This window comes from Antechinus flavipes, chromosome X (assembly GCF_016432865.1).
Source record: "Antechinus flavipes isolate AdamAnt ecotype Samford, QLD, Australia chromosome X, AdamAnt_v2, whole genome shotgun sequence".
NCBI lineage: Eukaryota > Metazoa > Chordata > Mammalia > Dasyuromorphia > Dasyuridae > Antechinus > Antechinus flavipes.
In genome coordinates this window covers 57,306,666-57,331,084 of record NC_067404.1, presented here as the reverse complement: position 1 = coordinate 57,331,084, position 24,419 = coordinate 57,306,666, and the positions used below count along the sequence as shown (strand labels likewise).

At 53.1% G+C, this 24,419-nt stretch overlaps 1 protein-coding gene across 22 annotated transcripts in view; it reads right to left on the bottom strand.

Moving 5' to 3' along the window:
* LOC127542933 (paraneoplastic antigen Ma6E-like) overlaps positions 1–24,419 on the bottom strand; it is a 151,887-nt gene that overhangs the window by 5,104 nt on the left and 122,364 nt on the right. The window contains exon 1 of one of the 22 annotated variants that reach the window (XM_051968871.1): positions 20,197–20,215. The exons of 4 other annotated variants lie outside the window; for them this stretch is intronic. The gene's annotated coding sequence lies outside the window, so the exon portion shown is untranslated. Of the gene's footprint in view, positions 1–271; positions 291–929; positions 949–2,148; positions 2,168–3,309; positions 3,329–4,247; positions 4,267–4,991; positions 5,011–6,204; positions 6,224–6,950; positions 7,360–7,894; positions 7,914–8,528; positions 8,548–9,378; positions 9,529–10,075; positions 10,095–10,822; positions 11,361–11,752; positions 11,772–13,879; positions 13,954–15,138; positions 15,251–18,338; positions 18,567–20,196; positions 20,216–24,419 lie in introns of those variants that run through there. 17 more of the 22 variants (XM_051968856.1, XM_051968870.1, XM_051968869.1 and 14 more) reach the window with 17 other exon arrangements.

The following is a 24,419-nucleotide window of genomic DNA, read 5'->3' as shown; positions in this document are numbered from 1 at the left end:
GGAAGGAAGGGAAGGAAGGGAAGGGAAGGGAAGGGAAGGAAGGGAAGGGAAGGGAAGGGAAGGAAGGGAAGGGAAGGGAAGGAAAGGGGGAAAGGAAGGGGAAAAAGAGGGAGAAGTAGAACAGAAGAGAGAAAGAAGGGACGTTCCTATCAGGCCTGCCTAAAATGCCCACATGGGGTTCCCATATCCCTCAGAGGCTCCATTTGGGGTTATGATCCCCACATCCTGGTCCCTGGGGACCCATTGGATGAGCAGGAGAGATGAGGCCTACCTGTGGCAGGAGCTCCTCAGAGCCTCCCTGCTTGCTGTGCCCTCCAGGGAAGAAAGGAAGGAGCCTGTTCTGCCCCCTGGGGATAAAGGGATGAGGCAGGAAGGGGCTGGCTCAGAGGGGGCTCCACAGTGAGGGAGTGCAGCCCAGAGAGGGCCCCGGGTGCTGGTCTGCCCCCAGCAGGATGGTAAGACTAGCAAAGCCCCTGGCCCTCATGGGAACCCAGGAATTCATCTATTCCTTTTTCTAGAATGGGAAATTGAGGCCCAGTGGGGGGGAAAGATGAAAAGAGAAGGGAAAGAAGTGGGTGAGAGTAAGAGGGAAGGGAAGGAAGGGAAGGGAAGGAAGGGAAGGGAAGGAAGGGAAGGGAAGGGAAGGGAAGGGAAGGGAAGGGAAGGGAAGGGAAGGGAAGGGAAGGGAAGGGAAGGGAAGGGAAGGGAAGGGAAGGGAAGGGAAGGGAAGGGAAGGGAAGGGAAGAGAGAAATGAAGGGGAAAAAGAGGGAGAAGTAGAACAAAAGAGAGAGAAAGAAGGGACCTTGCTCTCATGCCGGCCTAAAATGCCCACATGGGGTTCCCCTATCTCCCAGAATCTCCATTTGGGGTTATGATCCCCACATCCTGGTCCCTGCGGACCCAATGGATGAGGAGAAGAAAGGCCTACCTGTGGCAGGAGCTCCTCAGAGCCTCCCTGCTTGCTGTGCCCTCCAGGGAAGAAAGGAAGGAGCCAGCTCTGCCCCCTGGGGATAAAGGGATGGGGCAGGAAGGGGCTGGCTCAGAGGGGGCTCCACAGGGAGGGAGTACAGCCCAGAGAGGGCCCCGGGTGCTGCTCTGCCCCCAGCAGGATGGTAAGACTAGCAGAGCCCCTGGCCCTCATGGGAACCCAGGAATTCATCTATTCCTTTTTATAGAATGGGAAACTGAGGCCCAGTGGGGGGAAAAACTGATCTCTCACACATATAGAATAGTCAAGGAAGACAGCGAGAGCTGACAGGGAATCAATGGGCATAGAAGTGAGGTGGAGAGAAGAGGGGAAAGGAGGGAAAGAGAAGAAGGGAAGAGGAAGGAAGAAAGGGAGAGGGGAAGAGAAGGGTAGAGGAAAAGGGAGAGGGAGAATGGGAGAAGGGAATGGATGGGGAAAGATGAAAAGATGAAAAGAGAAGGGAAAGAAGTGGGAGAGATGAAGAGGGAAGGGAAGGGAGGGTAGAGAGAATGGGAAGAGAGGGGACAAGAAAAAGCAAGGGGGTAAAGAGGGAAGGGTAGAACAGAAGAAAGAAGGGACCTTGATCTGAGAGCTGCCTAAAATGCCCACATAGGGGTCCCCTATCTCCCAGAATCTCCATTTGGGGTTATGATCCCCACATCCTGGTCCCTGCGGACCCAATGGATGAGGAGAAGAAAGGCCTACCTGTGGTGCTGGTCTGCCCCCAGCAGGATGGTAAGACTAGCAAAGCCCCTGGCCCTCATGGGAACCCAGGAATTCATCTATTCCTTTTTCTAGAATGGGAAATTGAGGCCCAGTGGGGGGGAAAAATGAAAAGAGAAGGGAAAGAAGTGGGTGAGAGTAAGAGGGAAGGGAAGGGAAGGGAAGGGAAGGGAAGGGAAGGGAAGGGAAGGGAAGGGAAGGGAAGGGAAGGGAAGGGAAGGGAAGGGAAGGAAGGGAAGGAAGGGAAGGGAAGGGAAGGGAAGGGAAGGGAAGAGAGAAATGAAGGGGAAAAAGAGGGAGAAGTAGAACAAAAGAGAGAGAAAGAAGGGACCTTGCTCTCATGCCGGCCTAAAATGCCCACATGGGGTTCCCCTATCTCCCAGAATCTCCATTTGGGGTTATGATCCCCACATCCTGGTCCCTGCGGACCCAATGGATGAGGAGAAGAAAGGCCTACCTGTGGCAGGAGCTCCTCAGAGCCTCCCTGCTTGCTGTGCCCTCCAGGGAAGAAAGGAAGGAGCCAGCTCTGCCCCCTGGGGATAAAGGGATGGGGCAGGAAGGGGCTGGCTCAGAGGGGGCTCCACAGGGAGGGAGTACAGCCCAGAGAGGGCCCCGGGTGCTGCTCTGCCCCCAGCAGGATGGTAAGACTAGCAGAGCCCCTGGCCCTCATGGGAACCCAGGAATTCATCTATTCCTTTTTATAGAATGGGAAACTGAGGCCCAGTGGGGGGAAAAACTGATCTCTCACACATATAGAATAGTCAAGGAAGACAGCGAGAGCTGACAGGGAATCAATGGGCATAGAAGTGAGGTGGAGAGAAGAGGGGAAAGGAGGGAAAGAGAAGAAGGGAAGAGGAAGGAAGAAAGGGAGAGGGGAAGAGAAGGGTAGAGGAAAAGGGAGAGGGAGAATGGGAGAAGGGAATGGATGGGGAAAGATGAAAAGATGAAAAGAGAAGGGAAAGAAGTGGGAGAGATGAAGAGGGAAGGGAAGGGAGGGAAGAGAGAATGGGAAGAGAGGGGACAAGAAAAAGCAAGGGGGTAAAGAGGGAAGGGTAGAACAGAAGAAAGAAGGGACCTTGATCTGAGAGCTGCCTAAAATGCCCACATAGGGGTCCCCTATCTCCCAGAATCTCCATTTGGGGTTATGATCCCCACATCCTGGTCCCTGCGGACCCAATGGATGAGGAGAAGAAAGGCCTACCTGTGGTGCTGGTCTGCCCCCAGCAGGATGGTAAGACTAGCAAAGCCCCTGGCCCTCATGGGAACCCAGGAATTCATCTATTCCTTTTTCTAGAATGGGAAATTGAGGCCCAGTGGGGGGGAAAGATGAAAAGAGAAGGGAAAGAAGTGGGTGAGAGTAAGAGGGAAGGAAAAAGAAGGGAAGGGAAGGGAAGGGAAAGGAAGGGAAGGGAAGGGAAGGGAAGGGAAGGGAAGAGAGAAATGAAGGGGAAAAAGAGGGAGAAGTAGAACAAAAGAGAGAGAAAGAAGGGACCTTGCTCTCATGCCGGCCTAAAATGCCCACATGGGGTTCCCCTATCTCCCAGAATCTCCATTTGGGGTTATGATCCCCACATCCTGGTCCCTGCGGACCCAATGGATGAGGAGAAGAAAGGCCTACCTGTGGCAGGAGCTCCTCAGAGCCTCCCTGCTTGCTGTGCCCTCCAGGGAAGAAAGGAAGGAGCCAGCTCTGCCCCCTGGGGATAAAGGGATGGGGCAGGAAGGGGCTGGCTCAGAGGGGGCTCCACAGGGAGGGAGTACAGCCCAGAGAGGGCCCCGGGTGCTGCTCTGCCCCCAGCAGGATGGTAAGACTAGCAGAGCCCCTGGCCCTCATGGGAACCCAGGAATTCATCTATTCCTTTTTATAGAATGGGAAACTGAGGCCCAGTGGGGGGAAAAACTGATCTCTCACACATATAGAATAGTCAAGGAAGACAGCGAGAGCTGACAGGGAATCAATGGGCATAGAAGTGAGGGGGAGAGAAGGAGAGGGGAAGGGAGGGAAGGAGGAAGGGAAAGGGGAAGGGAGAGGAAAAGTGAGAAAGAGAGGGAGGTGAAAGCAGGGGAAATAGAGGAACGAGGAAAGGCAGAGTGGAAGGGAGGGAAAGAGAAGAAGGGAAGAGGAAGGGAAGGGAGAGGGGAAGGGAGGGAAAGAGAAGAAGGGAAGAGGAAGGAAGAAAGGGAGAGGGAGAATTGGAGAAGGGGATGGAGGGGGAAAGATGAAAAGATGAAAAGAGAAGGGAAAGAAGTGAGAGAGGAAGAGGGAAGGGAAGGGAAGGGAAGGGAAGGGAAGGGAAGGGAAGGGAAGGGAAGGGAAGGGAAGGGAAGGGAAGGGAAGGGAAGGGAAGGGAAGGGAAGGAAGGGAAGGAAGGGAAGGGAGAAATGAAGGGGAAAAAGAGGGAGAAGTAGAACAAAAGAGAGAGAAAGAAGGGACCTTGCTCTCATGCCGGCCTAAAATGCCCACATGGGGTTCCCCTATCTCCAGAATCTCCATTTGGGGTTATGATCCCCACATCCTGGTCCCTGCGGACCCAATGGATGAGGAGAAGAAAGGCCTACCTGTGGCAGGAGCTCCTCAGAGCCTCCCTGCTTGCTGAGCCCTCCAGGGAAGAAAGGAAGGAGCCAGCTCTGCCCCCTGGGGATAAAGGGATGGGGCAGGAAGGGGCTGGCTCAGAGGGGGCTCCACAGGGAGGGAGTACAGCCCAGAGAGGGCCCCGGGTGCTGCTCTGCCCCCAGCAGGATGGTAAGACTAGCAGAGCCCCTGGCCCTCATGGGAACCCAGGAATTCATCTATTCCTTTTTATAGAATGGGAAACTGAGGCCCAGTGGGGGGAAAAACTGATCTCTCACACATATAGAATAGTCAAGGAAGACAGCGAGAGCTGACAGGGAATCAATGGGCATAGAAGTGAGGTGGAGAGAAGAGGGGAAAGGAGGGAAAGAGAAGAAGGGAAGAGGAAGGAAGAAAGGGAGAGGGGAAGAGAAGGGTAGAGGAAAAGGGAGAGGGAGAATGGGAGAAGGGAATGGATGGGGAAAGATGAAAAGATGAAAAGAGAAGGGAAAGAAGTGGGAGAGATGAAGAGGGAAGGGAAGGGAGGGTAGAGAGAATGGGAAGAGAGGGGACAAGAAAAAGCAAGGGGGTAAAGAGGGAAGGGTAGAACAGAAGAAAGAAGGGACCTTGATCTGAGAGCTGCCTAAAATGCCCACATAGGGGTCCCCTATCTCCCAGAATCTCCATTTGGGGTTATGATCCCCACATCCTGGTCCCTGCGGACCCAATGGATGAGGAGAAGAAAGGCCTACCTGTGGCAGGAGCTCCTCAGAGCCTCCCTGCTTGCTGTGCCCTCCAGGGAAGAAAGGAAGGAGCCTGTTCTGCCCCCTGGGGATAAAGGGATGAGGCAGGAAGGGGCTGGCTCAGAGGGGGCTCCACAGGGAGGGAGTGCAGCCCAGAGAGGGCCCCGGGTGCTGCTCTGCCCCCAGCAGGATGGTAAGACTAGCAGAGCCCCTGGCCCTCATGGGAACCCAGGAATTCATCTATTCCTTTTTATAGAATGGGAAACTGAGGCCCAGTGGGGGGAAAAACTGATCTCTCACACATATAGAATAGTCAAGGAAGACAGCGAGAGCTGACAGGGAATCAATGGGCATAGAAGTGAGGTGGAGAGAAGAGGGGAAAGGAGGGAAAGAGAAGAAGGGAAGAGGAAGGAAGAAAGGGAGAGGGGAAGAGAAGGGTAGAGGAAAAGGGAGAGGGAGAATGGGAGAAGGGAATGGATGGGGAAAGATGAAAAGATGAAAAGAGAAGGGAAAGAAGTGGGAGAGATGAAGAGGGAAGGGAAGGGAGGGAAGAGAGAATGGGAAGAGAGGGGACAAGAAAAAGCAAGGGGGTAAAGAGGGAAGGGTAGTAGAACAGAAGAAAGAAGGGACCTTGATCTGAGAGCTGCCTAAAATGCCCACATAGGGGTCCCCTATCTCCCAGAATCTCCATTTGGGGTTATGATCCCCACATCCTGGTCCCTGCGGACCCAATGGATGAGGAGAAGAAAGGCCTACCTGTGGTGCTGGTCTGCCCCCAGCAGGATGGTAAGACTAGCAAAGCCCCTGGCCCTCATGGGAACCCAGGAATTCATCTATTCCTTTTTCTAGAATGGGAAATTGAGGCCAGTGGGGGGAAAAATGAAAAGAGAAGGGAAAGAAGTGGGTGAGAGTAAGAGGGAAGGGAAGGGAAGGGAAGGGAAGGAAGGGAAGGGAAGGGAAGGAAGGGAAGGGAAGGAAGGGAAGGGGAAGGGAAGGGAAGGAAGGAAGGGAAGGGAAGGGAAGGGAAGGGAAGGGAAGAGAGAAATGAAGGGGAAAAAGAGGGAGAAGTAGAACAAAAGAGAGAGAAAGAAGGGACCTTGCTCTCATGCCGGCCTAAAATGCCCACATAGGGGTCCCCTATCTCCCAGAATCTCCATTTGGGGTTATGATCCCCACATCCTGGTCCCTGCGGACCCAATGGATGAGGAGAAGAAAGGCCTACCTGTGGCAGGAGCTCCTCAGAGCCTCCCTGCTTGCTGTGCCCTCCAGGGAAGAAAGGAAGGAGCCAGCTCTGCCCCCTGGGGATAAAGGGATGGGGCAGGAAGGGGCTGGCTCAGAGGGGGCTCCACAGGGAGGGAGTACAGCCCAGAGAGGGCCCCGGGTGCTGCTCTGCCCCCAGCAGGATGGTAAGACTAGCAGAGCCCCTGGCCCTCATGGGAACCCAGGAATTCATCTATTCCTTTTTATAGAATGGGAAACTGAGGCCCAGTGGGGGGAAAAACTGATCTCTCACACATATAGAATAGTCAAGGAAGACAGCGAGAGCTGACAGGGAATCAATGGCATAGAAGTGAGGTGGAGAGAAGAGGGGAAAGGAGGGAAAGAGAAGAAGGGAAGAGGAAGGAAGAAAGGGAGAGGGGAAGAGAAGGGTAGAGGAAAAGGGAGAGGGAGAATGGGAGAAGGGAATGGATGGGGAAAGATGAAAAGATGAAAAGAGAAGGGAAAGAAGTGGGAGAGATGAAGAGGGAAGGGAAGGGAGGGTAGAGAGAATGGGAAGAGAGGGGACAAGAAAAAGCAAGGGGGTAAAGAGGGAAGGGTAGAACAGAAGAAAGAAGGGACCTTGATCTGAGAGCTGCCTAAAATGCCCACATAGGGGTCCCCTATCTCCCAGAATCTCCATTTGGGGTTATGATCCCCACATCCTGGTCCCTGCGGACCCATTGGATGAGCAGGAGAAATGAGGCCTACCTGTGGCAGGAGCTCCTCAGAGCCTCCCTGCTTGCTGAGCCCTCCAGGGAGGAAAGGAAGGAGCCTGTTCTGCCCCCTGGGGATAAAGGGATGGGGCAGGAAGGGGCTGGCTCAGAGGGGGCTCCACAGGGAGGGAGTGCAGCCCAGAGAGGGCCCCGGGTGCTGCTCTGCCCCCAGCAGGATGGTAAGACTAGCAGAGCCCCTGGCCCTCATGGGAACCCAGGAATTCATCTATTCCTTTTTATAGAATGGGAAACTGAGGCCCAGTGGGGGGAAAAACTGATCTCTCACACATATAGAAAAGTCAAGGAAAGAGTGGGAGGTGACGGGGAAGGAATGGGCATAGAAGCGAGGGGGAGAGAAGGAGAGGGGAAGGGAGGGAAGGAGGAAGGGAAAGGGGAAGGGAGAGGAAAAGTGAGAAAGAGAGGGAGGTGAAAGCAGGGGAAATAGAGGAACGAGGAAAGGCAGAGTGGAAGGGAGGGAAAGAGAAGAAGGGAAGAGGAAGGAAGAAAGGGAGAGGGGAAGGGAAGTGTAGAGGAAAAGGGAGAGGGAGAATTGGAGAAGGGGATGGAGGGGGAAAGATGAAAAGATGAAAAGAGAAGGGAAAGAAGTGAGAGAGGAAGAGGGAAGGGAAGGGAAGGGAAGGGAAGGGAGGGAAGGGAAGGAAGGGAAGGGAAGGGAAGGGAAGGGAAGGGAAGGAAGGGAAGGGAAGGGAAGGAAGGGAAGGAAGGGAAGGAAGGGAAGGGAAGGGAAGGAAAGGGGGAAAGGAAGGGGAAAAAGAGGGAGAAGTAGAACAGAAGAGAGAAAGAAGGGACGTTCCTATCAGGCCTGCCTAAAATGCCCACATGGGGTTCCCATATCCCTCAGAGGCTCCATTTGGGGTTATGATCCCCACATCCTGGTCCCTGGGGACCCATTGGATGAGCAGGAGAGATGAGGCCTACCTGTGGCAGGAGCTCCTCAGAGCCTCCCTGCTTGCTGTGCCCTCCAGGGAAGAAAGGAAGGAGCCTGTTCTGCCCCCTGGGGATAAAGGGATGAGGCAGGAAGGGGCTGGCTCAGAGGGGGCTCCACAGGGAGGGAGTGCAGCCCAGAGAGGGCCCCGGGTGCTGGTCTGCCCCCAGCAGGATGGTAAGACTAGCAAAGCCCCTGGCCCTCATGGGAACCCAGGAATTCATCTATTCCTTTTTCTAGAATGGGAAATTGAGGCCCAGTGGGGGGAAAGATGAAAAGATGAAAAGAGAAGGGAAAGAAGTGGGTGAGAGTAAGAGGGAAGGGAAGGAAGGGAAGGGAAGGAAGGGAAGGGAAGGGAAGGGAAGGGAAGGGAAGGGAAGGGAAGGGAAGGGAAGGGAAGGGAAGGGAAGGAAGGAAGGGAAGGGAAGGGAAGGGAAGGGAAGAGAGAAATGAAGGGGAAAAAGAGGGAGAAGTAGAACAAAAGAGAGAGAAAGAAGGGACCTTGCTCTCATGCCGGCCTAAAATGCCCACATGGGGTTCCCCTATCTCCCAGAATCTCCATTTGGGGTTATGATCCCCACATCCTGGTCCCTGCGGACCCAATGGATGAGGAGAAGAAAGGCCTACCTGTGGCAGGAGCTCCTCAGAGCCTCCCTGCTTGCTGTGCCCTCCAGGGAAGAAAGGAAGGAGCCAGCTCTGCCCCCTGGGGATAAAGGGATGGGGCAGGAAGGGGCTGGCTCAGAGGGGGCTCCACAGGGAGGGAGTGCAGCCCAGAGAGGGCCCCGGGTGCTGCTCTGCCCCCAGCAGGATGGTAAGACTAGCAGAGCCCCTGGCCCTCATGGGAACCCAGGAATTCATCTATTCCTTTTTATAGAATGGGAAACTGAGGCCCAGTGGGGGGAAAAACTGATCTCTCACACATATAGAATAGTCAAGGAAGACAGCGAGAGCTGACAGGGAATCAATGGGCATAGAAGTGAGGTGGAGAGAAGAGGGGAAAGGAGGGAAAGAGAAGAAGGGAAGAGGAAGGAAGAAAGGGAGAGGGGAAGAGAAGGGTAGAGGAAAAGGGAGAGGGAGAATGGAGAAGGGAATGGATGGGGAAAGATGAAAAGATGAAAAGAGAAGGGAAAGAAGTGAGAGAGGAAGAGGGAAGGGAAGGAAGGGAAGGGAAGGGAAGGGAAGGGAAGGGAAGGGAAGGGAAGGGAAGGGAAGGGAAGGGAAGGGAAGGGAAGGGAAGGGAAGGGAAGGGAAGGGAAGGGAAGGGAAGGGAAGGGAAGGGAAGGGAAGGAAAGGGAGAAAGGAAGGGGAAAAAGAGGGAGAAGTAGAACAGAAGAGAGAAAGAAGGGACGTTCCTATCAGGCCTGCCTAAAATGCCCACATGGGGTTCCCATATCCCTCAGAGGCTCCATTTGGGGTTATGATCCCCACATCCTGGTCCCTGGGGACCCATTGGATGAGCAGGAGAGATGAGGCCTACCTGTGGCAGGAGCTCCTCAGAGCCTCCCTGCTTGCTGTGCCCTCCAGGGAAGAAAGGAAGGAGCCTGTTCTGCCCCCTGGGGATAAAGGGATGGGGCAGGAAGGGGCTGGCTCAGAGGGGGCTCCACAGTGAGGGAGTGCAGCCCAGAGAGGGCCCCGGGTGCTGGTCTGCCCCCAGCAGGATGGTAAGACTAGCAGAGCCCCTGGCCCTCATGGCAACCCAGGAATTCATCTATTCCTTTTTCTAGAATTGGAAATTGAGGCCCAGTGGGGGGGAAAGATGAAAAGAGAAGGGAAAGAAGTGGGTGAGAGTAAGAGGGAAGGAAAAAGAAGGGAAGGGAAGGGAAGGGAAGGAAGGGAAGGGAAGGGAAGGGAAGGGAAGGGAAGGGAAGGGAAGGGAAGGGAAGGGAAGGGAAGGAAGGGAAGGGAAGGGAAGGGAGGGAAGGGAAGGGAAGGGAAGGAAGGGAAGGGAAGGGAAGGGAAGGAAGGGGAAGGGAAGGGAAGGGAAGGGAAGAGAGAAATGAAGGGGAAAAAGAGGGAGAAGTAGAACAAAAGAGAGAGAAAGAAGGGACCTTGCTCTCATGCCGGCCTAAAATGCCCACATGGGGTTCCCCTATCTCCCAGAATCTCCATTTGGGGTTATGATCCCCACATCCTGGTCCCTGCGGACCCAATGGATGAGGAGAAGAAAGGCCTACCTGTGGCAGGAGCTCCTCAGAGCCTCCCTGCTTGCTGTGCCCTCCAGGGAAGAAAGGAAGGAGCCAGCTCTGCCCCCTGGGGATAAAGGGATGGGGCAGGAAGGGGCTGGCTCAGAGGGGGCTCCACAGGGAGGGAGTACAGCCCAGAGAGGGCCCCGGGTGCTGCTCTGCCCCCAGCAGGATGGTAAGACTAGCAGAGCCCCTGGCCCTCATGGGAACCCAGGAATTCATCTATTCCTTTTTATAGAATGGGAAACTGAGGCCCAGTGGGGGGAAAAACTGATCTCTCACACATATAGAATAGTCAAGGAAGACAGCGAGAGCTGACAGGGAATCAATGGGCATAGAAGTGAGGTGGAGAGAAGAGGGGAAAGGAGGGAAAGAGAAGAAGGGAAGAGGAAGGAAGAAAGGGAGAGGGGAAGAGAAGGGTAGAGGAAAAGGGAGAGGGAGAATGGGAGAAGGGAATGGATGGGGAAAGATGAAAAGATGAAAAGAGAAGGGAAAGAAGTGGGAGAGATGAAGAGGGAAGGGAAGGGAGGGTAGAGAGAATGGGAAGAGAGGGGACAAGAAAAAGCAAGGGGGTAAAGAGGGAAGGGTAGAACAGAAGAAAGAAGGGACCTTGATCTGAGAGCTGCCTAAAATGCCTACATAAGGGTCCCCTATCTCCCAGAATCTCCATTTGGGGTTATGATCCCCACATCCTGGTCCCTGCGGACCCATTGGATGAGCAGGAGAAATGAGGCCTACCTGTGGCAGGAGCTCCTCAGAGCCTCCCTGCTTGCTGAGCCCTCCAGGGAGGAAAGGAAGGAGCCTGTTCTGCCCCCTGGGGATAAAGGGATGGGGCAGGAAGGGGCTGGCTCAGAGGGGGCTCCACAGGGAGGGAGTGCAGCCCAGAGAGGGCCCCGGGTGCTGCTCTGCCCCCAGCAGGATGGTAAGACTAGCAGAGCCCCTGGCCCTCATGGGAACCCAGGAATTCATCTATTCCTTTTTATAGAATGGGAAACTGAGGCCCAGTGGGGGGAAAAACTGATCTCTCACACATATAGAAAAGTCAAGGAAAGAGTGGGAGGTGACGGGGAAGGAATGGGCATAGAAGCGAGGGGGAGAGAAGGAGAGGGGAAGGGAGGGAAGGAGGAAGGGAAAGGGGAAGGGAGAGGAAAAGTGAGAAAGAGAGGGAGGGGAAAGCAGGGGAAATAGAGGAAAGAGGAAAGGCAGAGTGGAAGGGAGGGAAAGAGAAGAAGGGAAGAGGAAGGAAGAAAGGGAGAGGGGAAGGGAAGTGTAGAGGAAAAGGGAGAGGGAGAATTGGAGAAGGGGATGGAGGGGGAAAGATGAAAAGATGAAAAGAGAAGGGAAAGAAGTGAGAGAGGAAGAAGGAAGGGAAGGGAAGGGAAGGGAAGGGAAGGGAAGGGAAGGGAAGGGAAGGGAAGGGAAGGGAAGGGAAGGGAAGGGAAGGGAAGGGAAGGGAAGGGAAGGGAAGGGAAGGGAAGGAAAGGGAGAAAGGAAGGGGAAAAAGAGGGAGAAGTAGAACAGAAGAGAGAAAGAAGGGACGTTCCTATCAGGCCTGCCTAAAATGCCCACATGGGGTTCCCATATCCCTCAGAGGCTCCATTTGGGGTTATGATCCCCACATCCTGGTCCCTGGGGACCCATTGGATGAGCAGGAGAGATGAGGCCTACCTGTGGCAGGAGCTCCTCAGAGCCTCCCTGCTTGCTGTGCCCTCCAGGGAAGAAAGGAAGGAGCCTGCTCTACCCCCTGGTGATAAAGGGATGGGGCAGGAAGGGGCTGGCTCAGAGGGGGCTCCACAGGGAGGGAGTGCAGCCCAGAGAGAGCCCCGGGTGCTGGTCTGCCCCTAGCAGGATGGTAAGACTAGCAGAGCCCCTGGCCCTCATGGGAAGCCAGAAACTTCTCTACTCCTTTTTACACAGTAGCAAACTGAGGCCCAATAATGGGGAAGGACTTGCCCTTTCTCATACTGATAGAAAAGTCTTGGGAGTCAGAAAGGAGCAGGGAAAGGGAGAGAGGAAGATGGAGGGGAAGGGAGGCAAAAGTGAGAAAGGGGCATGAAAGAATTGCATTGGAGGGGGTCTCACACGGTAGTCTAAAAAAGCTGCCTCCTTTTACAGAGCAGGAAACTGAGGTCCCACAATACGAAAGGTCTGGCCCTCTCTCACCCTCATAGAAGTCTTGGAAGGGATTGGGCAAGGATCATGGAGAGGGAGAGAGGAAGGGAGTGGGAAAAAGTGTGGGAGAGAAGGGAAGGGAGAAGAAAGGGAGAAAAAGGGAGGAAATGGAGAAGGGAAGGGAGGAGGAGAGGAAATGAGAGAGAAGAAGGGAGGAAGAAAGAAAAAAGGGGTAGGAAGTAGGGAAAGGCAGGAGGACAGATGAAGCAGAGAAGAAGAGAGGGAAAGGGGAAGGGAGAGGAAAATTGGGAAAGAGAGGGAGGGGAAAGTAGAGGAAAGAGGAAAGGCAGAGTGGAAGAGAGGGAGAGATGAAGGGAAAATGAAGGAAGAAAGGGAGAGGAAAAGGGAGGGGGAGAACGGGGAAAGGGGAATGGAGGGGGAAAGATGAAAAGATGAAAAAAGAAGGAAAAGAAGTGGGAGAGAGGAAGACGGAAGGGAAGGGAGAAAGAAAGGGAAAAAAGAGGGAGAAGTAGAACAGAAGAGAGAGAGAAAGAAGTGACCTCGCTCTCAGAGCTGCCAAAAATGGCCACAGAGGGGTCCCATATCCCCCAGAGGCTCCATTTGGGGTTATGAAACCCACATCCTGGTCCCTGCGGACCCATTGGATGAGCAGGAGAAATGAGGCCTACCTGTGGCAGGAGCTCCTCAGAGCCTCCCTGCTTGCGAGCCCTCCAGGGAAGAAAGGAAGGAGCCTGCTCTGCCCCCTGGGGATAAAGGGATGGGGCAGGAAGGGGCTGGCTCAGAGGGGGCTCCACAGGGAGGGAGTGCAGCCCAGAGAGGGCCCCGGGTGCTGCTCTGCCCCCAGCAGGATGGTAAGTCTAGCAGAGCCGCTGGCCCTCATGGGAACCCAGGAACTCATCTATTCCTATTTACAGAATGGGAAAGTGAGGCCTATTGAGGGTGAAGGGCCTGCCCTCTCTCATACTAATAGAAAAGTCTTGGAAGGGATTGGGCCAGGATTAGGGAGAGTGAGACAGGATGGCACCAAAAAAAAGTCTGAGAGAGGGAGAGAAGGAAAAGGCAAGGCAGGGGAAAGGGAGAAAAGGGGAGGAAATAGAGAGGGGAAGGGAAGAGAAGATGAAAAGAGAGAGATCAAGGGAGGAGGAAAGAAGAAAGCAGGAGGAAAATAGACAGGCAGGGGTTAGAAGAAGCAAGAGAGAGAGGGAAAGGGGAAGGAGAAGGAGGGGAAGAGAGGGAGGGGAAAGTAGAGGAAAGAGGAAAGGCAGAGGGGAAGGGAAGTGTAGAGGAAAAGGGAGAGGGGAAGGGAAAGGGGAAGGGAGAGGAAAATTGGGGAAAGAGAGGGAGGGGAAAGCAGGGGAAATAGAGGAAAGAGGAAAGGCAGAGTGGAAGGGAGGGAAGGAGGAAGGGAGAGGGGAATGGAGGGGCAAAGATGAAAAGAGAAGAAAAAGAAGTGGGATAGAAGAAGACGGAAGGGAAGGGAGAATGGAAGGGGAAAAAGTGGGAGAGGTAGAACAGAAGAGAGCAAGAAGGGACTTTGCTCTCAGAGCGGCCTAAAATGCCCACATAGGGGTCCCCTATCTCCCAGAATCTCCATTTGGGGTTATGATCCCCACATCCTGGTCCCTGCGGACCCATTGGATGAGCAGGAGAAATTAGGCCTACCTGTGGCAGGAGCTCCTCAGAGCCTCCCTGCTTGCTGAGCCCTCCAGGGAGGAAAGGAAGGAGCCTGTTCTGCCCCCTGGGGATAAAGGGATGGGGCAGGAAGGGGCTGGCTCAGAGGGGGCTCCACAGGGAGGGAGTGCAGCCCAGAGAGGGCCCCGGGTGCTGCTCTGCCCCCAGCAGGATGGTAAGACTAGATGAGCCGCTGGCCCTCATGGGAACCCAGGAACTCCTCTATTCCTTTTTATAGATTGGGAAACTGAGGCCCAGTGGGGGGGAAAACTGACCTCTCACACATATAGAAAAGTCAAGGAAAGAGTGGGAGCTGATGGGGAAGGAATGGGCATAGAAGCAAGGGGGAGAGAAGGAGAGGGCAAGGGAGGGAAGGAGGAAGGGAAAGGGGAAGGGGGAGGAAAAGTGAGAAAGAGAGGGAGGGGAAAGCAGGGGAAATAGAGGAAAGAGGAAAGGCAGAGTGGAAGGGAGGGAAAGAGATGAGGGAAGAGGAAGGAAGAAAGGGAGAGGGGAAGGAAAGTGTAGAGGAAAAGGGAGAGGGAGAATTGGGGAAAGATGAAAAGATGAAAAGAGAAGGGAAAGAAGTGAGAGAGAGGAAGAGGGAAGGGAAGGAAGGGAATGGAAGGGAAGGGAAGGGAAGGGAAGGGAAGGGAAGGGAAGGGAAGGGAAGGGAAGGGAAGGGAAGGGAAGGGAAAGGGGAATGGAGAGGAAAAGTGAGAAAGAGAGGGAGGGGAAAGCAGGGGAAATAGAGGAAAGAGGAAAGGCAGTGTGGAAGGGAGGGAAAGAGAAGAAGGGAAGAGGAAGGAAGAAAGGGAGAGGGGAAGGGAAGTGTAGAGGAAAAGGGAGAGGGAGAATTGGAGAAGGGGATGGAGGGGGAAAGATGAAAAGATGAAAAGAGAAGGGAAAGAAGTGAGAGAGAGGAAGAGAGAAGGGAAGGGAAGGGAAGGGAAGGGAAGGGAGGGAAGGGAAGGGAAGGAAGGAAGGGAAGGGAAGGGAAGGGAAGGGAAGGGAAGGGAAGGGAAGGGAAGGGAAGGGAAGGGAAGGGAAGGGAAGGGAAGGGAAGGGAGAAAGGAAGGGGAAAAAGAGGGAGAAGTAGAACAGAAGAGAGAGAAAGAAGGGACCTTGCTCTCATGCCGGCCTAAAATGCCCACATGGGGTTCCCATATCCCCCAGAGGCTCCATTTGGGGTTATGATCCCCACATCCTGGTCCCTGCAGACCCATTGGATGAGCAGGAGAAATGAGGCCTACCTGTGGCAGGAGCTCCTCAGAGCCTCCCTGCTTGCTGAGCCCTCCAGGGAAGAAAGGAAGGAGCCTGTTCTGCCCCCTGGGGATAAAGGGATGGGGCAGGAAGGGGCTGGCTCAGAGGGGGCTCCACAGGGAGGGAGTACAGCCCAGAGAGGGCCCCGGGTGCTGCTCTGCCCCCAGCAGGATGATAAGTGTGGCAGAGACCCTGGCCCTCATGGATTCCCAGGAACTCCTCTACTCCTTTTTACAGAGTGGGAAATTGAGGCCCAGTGAGGGGGAAGGACTGGCTCTCTCTCACACTGATACAATACTCAGAGGCCACATTTGAACCCAGATGCTGGGACTCCAGAGGAGGGTGCAGGAGGCTCTCGGGGGTTCTGTCTAGCCTGCCTCCCAGTTCCCCAAGCCCTGAGAAAGGCACCGGGTGCACCTGCTACGTGGAGCCCCTGCTATGTGCCTGGCACGGTCCTAGGCACCTCGGTGTAAACACAGCTGGGAGTCTCTGCGTCCCACCTCCTGCTGTGGGAAGACCGAGGCCCAGATAGGCCTCTGCACAGTGACCTGACTCGGGCCCTGCCCCTCCTGGGGTCCCCTAAGCTCAGAGCCCTTAGTCCCCTCAGCAAGTGGCAGCTATTTATGTGACCTTTCATTTCAATCATGACCACATCCCATCCCATCATCTCACACGGCCCCCACTGAATGTTTTCTGGAAGCTTCCCCTCCCCAATCCTGCTTGGCCAAAGGAGTAGGTGGCCATTAGGTCAAGGTCTAGCCAGGCCTCGGAGGCCCGAGGTGGCACCTCGCACTCAGACCCGCCTAAAACACCTCCATGGGGGCTTTCACATCCCCAGAGGCTCCATTTGGGGTTATGATCCCCACATCCTGGGTCCTGTGAACCCATTGCATGAGCAGGAGAAATGAGACCTACCTGTGGCAGGAGCTCCTCAGAGCCTCCCTGCTTGCTAAGCCCTCCAGGGAAGAAAGGAAGGAGCCTGCTCTGCCCCCTGGGGATAAAGGGATGGGGCAGGAAGGGGCTGGCTCAGAGGGGGCTCCACAGGGAGGGAGTGCAGCCCAGAGAGGGCCCCGGGTGCTGCTCTGCCCCCAGCAGGATGGTAAGACTAGCAGAGACCCTGGCCCTCATGGGAATCCAGGAACTCTTCCTTTTTACAGAGCAGGACACTGAGGCCCAATGAGGGCGAAGGAATGGACCTTTCTCACACTGATAGAAAACTCAGAAGCCAAATTTGAACTCAGATGCTGGGACTCCAAAGTAGGGTACAGGAGGCTCTGTTTCCTAGTTCACTATATGCTGAGTAACACCTGGATGTCACTTGATGTTAAGTATCTAGTATTTGTCTAGCACTGTGCTAGGCTCAAATACAAAGGCTAGAATACAAACAGAGCTGGAAATGAGTCTCTGTGCCCGAGACCAAGGCCCAAATGCGTCTCTGTACAGTTATGTAACTCACCTTCATGTCCCTTCATGTGTCATGTCAGGAACCTTAGCCCCTTCAGCAAGTATCGTTTATTTATGTGATAATTAAATTAAATAATGAGCACATTACATCACATGGTATCTCATGACCTCTCCCCCCCAATCGAATGCTCTGTAGAATCCTGTACATACTGCCGCCTGACCCGGCACCTGGATGCCAGGTGGCTGAGACTCAGCAAGCCTTAGAAGTCAGAGGCAGCACCTCGTACTCAGTCCCTGGGTGAAACACCTCAGTAGTGTCTTCAACATCCCCAGTAGCTGCTTCTGCTAGAGAACTGCCCCCCCCCCCAAGAGAATGAAGGAGGATGACAAACGAAATCTGCCTCTCTCAAGAGAGGCACTTCTAGGGAAGGGGAGGGACAAAAGAAAAGCTCCCTTTGCCACAGGAGCCCTCGGGTTCTGCATTCTATAGGGGAGAAAACTGAGGCTGAGGGAAGGAATGGCAATAGTTTAAGGTTGCTCTGGGAATAAATGTCAGAAAAATTTAACCCCCCTCCCCTCGGTCTCAAGAGATGTTTCCGGGTGTTCATTTGTTTTCAAGGAATGTGGAAAGGGATGGAAGGTAAATAGAGGGGATCTAGAGGTATGACAGCCAGTTCAGACCCCCCCAAACCTCCTGCCGATGCCCCCAAATACATCCACTGCCTACAAGGCTGTTTTCGAGCAGAAAATTCTCTGGAATGAGTCAGAGGATTTGGCTTTGGGGCAAGGGGATTTGGCCAGAAGATCAGGCAGATTTTTTTCAGCAATCCAGCCCCCCAACCCCCAGTTCTAGTTCCTAGCGTGGGACTATGCACCCAGTAGGGGCTTTTTAATAAACATTCAATCCGATGAACACGTCACTGCCTAGAGAGCTTGTGGAAGGAGCTCTAGTCCTTCCAAATCACTCCTCGGTGCCTTTCTCCAGTAAAAGAAAGGAAAAACCAGGTATTGCCAGCTCAATGAGAGAAGGCTGAATTCCCATTTGATCTAGCAACACGTTTGTTTTTGGTCTGATATGCAGGACAATCAGCCTGTCTCTTCCTGTCCTGATCCTGGACGGATGGACCCTCTGCAGGACCCCCTCGTGCAGTCTGCGAGCCCAACAGGTAGACGGTAAGAGGCTCTTGTCAGCCAGCCAAGGGGGACAGGTGGTTGGGGGGGATGTGATAAGAGTGCCAGGCAGGGGGCTGGCAGGCAGCTAAGGACCTTGACTCAGCCAGGTAGGGTCTCCCCCTCCTGGCCAGCAGTAGACAAAGGGTCATCCCCCTCAGCTCCGAGCCCCTCTCCTCTTACTCCCCGAGCTCCAGATGATCCGGGGGTCTCTTTATCTATTTCCTTATTAATCAATAAATAACATTTCTACCTCTTTTTCCATGATTCACCTAGATGCAGAGCCCTCATCCTTTCATGAAATATCATTTATATAACAATCAAATACAATAACAATTAATCATCTCGAACACTATCCTCTTCTGTTAAATAATCCCCCGTTGAATGCCTTGCAGAAGCCCCTCCCCAGCCCTGGTTGGCCAAGGGGCTATATGAGTTGAGGCCTTGCCAGGCCTGCGAATTCTAAGGCAGCAGCTTTCACTCAATCCCTGCATAAAAAAACAACCATAATGGCTTCAGTACCCCTAGAAGCTCCTTTTCCAGCTCTGCCCCCCCAGACCCAAGCATCTTGGCCCTCCCACCCAGAGGATGGAGAAGGATGAGAAATATGGCCTACCTTTTTCAGGAGGCCCTCAGAGACTCCCTGCCTCGAGGTCCTCTGATGACAGAAAGGAAGAAATCTGCTCTGCCCTCTAGGGATAAAGGGATGAAAAGGTGGGCACAGGAAAGGGCAGAGAAAGAGAAAGGGTGGGAGGCAGAGGGGCAGCCACAGGGAGAGAGAAGAGCAGAGGGAGAGCCAGATGTGCTGCTCTGCCCCCAGCAGGGAGAAGGCGGAGTTATGACTGGATGGAGCCTTACACAGTCATCTAGGAAAGCCTCCTCCTTTCAGAGGGGAAGAAACTGAGGCCGGGGAGGAGAAAGGACTGCCCCTTGCTCACAGGAAAATAAATATCAGAAGCCAAATTTGCATCTCCAGCCTCCAGCTCCACAAAAGGAGCCAGCCATCTCTTATTCCTGTTTCTTAGCTCCCCCTATTCCAGGAAACACAATGGTTGCACCTGTTGCATTAAGTACCTACTACGTGTTTGCTCCGAGCAAAGGCTGGGGATACAAACCCAGATGGGAACGAGGCTCTGCGCTGCTCCTTCTGCCATGGGGCTAAGGCATGGGCCTCTTGCCAGTTATATAACTCGTCCACCTGTGCTTCCATGAATCACCTAAGCTCCGAGCCCTAAACCCTTTCATCGAGCATCAATTATTGATGGGACAATTCAATTAAATAATGATCAAATCACATCATATTAAATCACATGACCCTGCCGAAGGCTCTGTACAAATCCCCCCTCCCCAATCCTGCTTAGTCAAAGGGCTGGATGAGAAAGGCCTCCCTGGGGCCTCAGAGGCCCCAGGCAGGACTTCTCACTCAATCCTCAGGTAAAATGCAATCCCAGTGGCTTCAGTGTCCCAGGAGGTTCCTTCTTGGGCTCTGTCCCCCCAGATCCCGGTCCCTGGACCCTCCTGCTCAGAAGATGACATGGGATGAAAAATGAGGCCTACTTCTGGTGGAAGCCCCTCAGGGCCTCCCTGCCTGGAGTTCCCCTATGGGCAAAAAGGAAGAGGGCAGGGGAGGGCCCGGGAAGAGGCTTGGACAGAGGAGAAGAGAGGAGAGAGGGGAACTCATAGGCTGAGGGGAAGGAGCTTAGATCAAGCCAGGGGTTCTGCTCTTCCCCCAGCAGAGCAAGGTGAAGTTGGGCTGGAGGGGGCTCACATGGTATTCTAGGAAAGCTGCCTCCCTCTCCCGAGCAGCAAACTGAGGCCGGGTGAGGGACGGGGCTGGGGCCTGCCTGGCTCATGGCCTCAGAGGCCACATTTGAACCCAGATGCTGGGACTCCAGAGGAGGGTGCAGGAGGCTCTCGGGGGTTCTGTCTAGCCTGCCTCCCAGTTCCCCAAGCCCTGAGAAAGGCACCGGGTGCACCTGCTACATGGAGCCCCTGCTATGTGCCTGGCACGGTCCTAGGCACCTCGGTGCAAACACAGCTGGGAGTCTCTGCGTCCCACCTCCTGCTGTGGGGAGACCGAGGCCCAGATAGGCCTCTGCACAGTGACCTGACTCGGGCCCTGCCCCTCCTGGGGTCCCCTAAGCTCAGAGCCCTTAGTCCCCTCAGCAAGTGGCAGCTATTTATGTGACCTTTCATTTCAATCATGACCACATCCCCTCCCATCATCTCACACGGCCCCCACTGAACGTTTTCTGGAAGCTTCCCCTCCCCAATCCTGCTTGGCCAAAGGAGTAGGTGGCCATTAGCTCAAGGTTTGGCCAGGCCTCGGAGGCCCGAGGCGGCACCTCGCACTCAGACCCGCCTAAAACACCTCCATGGGGGCTTCCACATCCCCAGAGGCTCCATTTGGGGTTATGATCCCCACATCCTGGTCCCTGGGGACCCATTGCATGAGCAGGAGAAATGAGACCTACCTGTGGCAGGAGCTCCTCAGAGCCTCCCTGCTTGCTGAGCCCTCCAGGGAAGAAAGGAAGGAGCCTGCTCTACCCCCTGGGGATAAAGGGATGGGGCAGGAAGGGGCTGGCTCAGAGGGGGCTCCACAGGGAGGGAGTGCAGCCCAGAGAGAGCCCTGGGTGCTGCTCTGCCCCCAGCAGGATGGTAAGACTAGCAGAGACCCTGACCCTCATGGGAACTCCTTTTTACAGAGCAGGACACTGAGGCCCAGTGAGGGGGAAGGACCTGCCCTCTCTCACACTGATAGAAAACTCAGAAGCCAGTGGAAAGGACTGGCCCTCATTCACACTGATGGAAAACTCAGAAACTAAATTTGAACTCAGATCCTTGGACTCCTTGAATTCCATAGAAGGGTGCAAGAGGTTCTCTGGCAGTTCTATCTAGCCTGCTTCCCAGTTTCCCATACCCTGAGAAATTCACTATATGCACCTGCTACCTGAAGGCCCTGCTATGTGGCTGACACTGTCCTAGGCACCAAATTACAAACACAGGGAAACATGTCTCTGTGCCCCACCTCCTGCTGTGGGGACATCAGGAGTTTCCACCCAAGTCTAAGTACCTGTCCTATCTGACTAGAGTGGAAGGTGTTGCTTTGGGAACTTCTTCCCATCCAGTTACCTGGAGCTAGCAAGGAGAAAGCTGATACTCAAATCAGGTTTTCTTGTCCCTTTTCTGCCAGAAATTTGTCGAATGCTTTGGGGTAAGGCCATTTTTGTGTGTTGTCTCCGTGTGCATCTCTGTCTTTAAGGGAGGGGACTGGACTGCCTCAGACAATCCCTTCCAGACTTAAGTTCTGTGATTCCGAACTCACTTGGTCTTGCATCCTCTAAGTGCTAGCATCTCTCTTGTGTCTACACCTGGTGTCCTCGGGGAGCCATCCGGCCCGCAGATCCCTGCACCTCACCGTTTGCCTCGTTGGGGGTTTTTGTCGTGGGCCATCCGGCCTTCATTTTCAAAGAGGACCAAAGTCAATATATGGGGACGTCTTGGACTTCCACGTGAACTAGATTTCAATGAGCCAGCCGCACAAAGTCATCAGCCTCACTCCCTCTTCCACGGTCATCAGAGTCCAGTGGCAAGACAAAAGTTGAGAAGAATGGTGACGGCCTGGGATGTGGTAGATGATATTGGTGTCTTCAAAGTCCCACCAAGCTCTAGACACTCCATGGCACCTGCTTCAACCAAGTTCGTAGCTGTTGGAACAAATTGCTCTCATCTGACCATTCTAGAAGGGAAAGCTTCACGTTCTCGGGGTGTCCACACCCCTAACTCACCGATGAACGCATTGCAGGGCTGCTCATCTCCCTTTGGTGTCTACTGACTCTCAACTCTCACCAGTTGCTCCAAGAAGCTGTGACATGTGAAGTGACCACACTCCAGGAAACCATCTCAGCAGATGAGATGAATCAGCTTGAGGGCAACCAACAGGCAACTGCTCTGTGGCATGCTGTTAAATATGTAACAACCAGCCCCCCGCCCTGGAGTCAGAAGACCCTGAGTTCGAATCCAGCCTGAGACACCTAACATTTACGAAGCTGTGTGACTATGGACTAGCCACTCAACCCCAGTTGCTTTGCCATAAATAAATAAACATATAACAACCATCTCTCCTTCCCCCACATCTTGAAGTTTAATTTGCACATCAACTTTTCCCCCCATCATTTTCTTAAGTCTAGACAATCACCAAAACAGTCAAGCTCTGATTTGTAGCATTTGCCAATTTCCAAGTTGGAAGGACTCCCCCTGAAAATTTAACAACCGTCTCTCCCAATTTTAATGTGGTCTCCTTGGGAGCAGGGACTAGTCTTAGTTTTTCTTTCTGAATCCCCAGCTGTCAGCATAGGTCTTCACATGTAATAAGTGCTTAATACATTTTTTCACTCATTAATAGTTATGTCTTTTTTTCTACATTTTGAGCAGAGCAATGATGTAATCCATAGGCAAGTATCACAACCCTAGATGGACTTAATCAAAGTTCAGTCTTGGAGACTCCTCCCTCATCACTCTCTTTGGTTTATGTCCCCACCAAGGGTCTCCCCTGAAACGCCACCATTTGGCTCACATGTGGACCTCTGTGTTTCTCTTTCCCCTGCGACTCTTCAGGCTGATGGGGTATTGAAAACAAGATTGTTGTATTTCACGTGGCAGGAACAACCACCCAAAACTCAATGGTCCATAAATAGCCACAACTGCGTTCCTTCCCTCTCTGATGAATCTCTAGCATTTTCCTGTGACCTACGTGGTCCCCTAGTCTGCACACCAACTCTCCTCTCTTCTGCCTCTCAGTTCCCAAGTCTGCTTCTCTCCTCGATTGAAATCTAGCCATGGGAACAGTGTGCCAACCTCATCGGGACCTAATTCTGTGACTGGAATAGATGAGTAGGGAAACAAGTGCCCTACTGGCATAAAGCTGTGGAGAGCCTAGGAACATAAGGCCATCAAGCCATTTCCATCCTCCTGCTGTGTTTCTTTGTTTCTGGACACTTTTTCTTTCTTATCTCTCCTATGTAAGAGCCCCGATATTATTGACCGGCATGTGTACTTCGGCGAGATCCCTGTCTAGATGTTCCTGTAGAGTGAAAGTCAAAAGTACTATGAGTTAATTCTTAATCTGAATTCAGCCATATGTATTTGCTCATCGAGACACACCTTATGCATGAACATTTGGTTCAATATTTCTCAAAGTAAAGATTTCCTAAAATTATATCTATTTGAAATGCCCTAAGCAATGTTTCCTACCCCCTTTAGCTGTGACCCCACTCCTCTCTTCCCCTTCACTTTTTCCAAACTTTTTCCAAAGGTTGTCTACCCTCGATGTTTCTGTTGTTCACCACTCACTCTCTTTTGGCTTCTGATCCCAAAGTTCTACTGAAACTGTTCTCTCTAAGGTCACTGATGACCTCCTAATTATCCAATCAAACGGCCTCCTTTCAGTCCTAATTCTTCTTGAATCCTCTTTGGTACTTGATAGTCCCAATCGTCCCCTCTGTCCTTAGCTGCCTAGACGCCACGGCCTCCTGGTTGCCTTTCTACTCATCTAAATGAGGCTCGCTGGTCTCTTTTGCATAGCTGGTCTCCCTCTTCCAGACCAATTAAGATGCTCCCTCTCGGGGGGCAGAGCCGAAATGCTGGAGTAGTGGGAAGTAATGCAGATCCAGAAAATGTACCAGGCTGAATCCCGATGGGAAAAATCAGAAAAAGTCACAGTTGGTCAGTTGTACAACCCAGCATATCTATGGAGGCGAAAGGGAATTTGACAGACACCGTAGATGGGTCAGGCTAGGAGTGTACTGTACAAGGACCGATCCAAGGCCCAAAGAGGAAAGATCACAGACGCGTACCAGAGTACAGAGATAGAACAGCTGTGAACTGACAGCTTTGTTGCCCACTCCTCAGTCCCAGGGCAGAATGAAAAAGGCACCTTCATACAGGGAGGCCCTGGGCGATGTGCTGAGGAAAAAGGAAGTCCAAAATGAGGAGAAACAGCATCAGCAGCAGTGTGGCTCAGTAGGCTCAGACCCTAAACCCCACAGAGCAGGGCCTCATTTTCAGCATGTAGTCCAGCCTACAGAAGAATTACCAGTGTAGGAATGCTGGAATTAAAAAAAAAAGTCTACAATTTTGCCACTTTGAACCAAGTTTTCTCCAGTTGGCTGATAAGAGCAGAGAATGATAACATTTCTCAGACCCAAATCCAGGTCAAGAACAGGCAGAGCTCAGATGACAGGGGTGGGGGGAAGTGGAGGTGCAGTAATCCAACTTTGCCCTGAATCAAACTGCTATGGCAGCACTGAAAGCTTACAGATTCCCAGCCCTATCCTGAAATCCTATAATAATGTATATTAATATTATTAATATAATTTAATGCTAATATAATAATAATATATAATAATATAACATTCAGTTCCCCATGAAAGCAGTGACAGGTCCAGCCCAGACCCTCCCTCCGGAAGTACGGCAAAGCCTAAATCTAACATCAAAGTCTAAAATCAGGAAGTAGAGTGGAAGCATAAGGAAACAAACAAAAGAACCTCACCACAATGAGCCATTGTGGCAGAGAAGCTCAAGACACATATCCTAAAGAAGAGAATGACTCCAAAATATCTACTGGCAAAGCCTCAGAAAGAAAACACAGGTTGGCCCCAAACTCAACTAGAATTCCTGAGGAAAAAAGAAGCAAGAG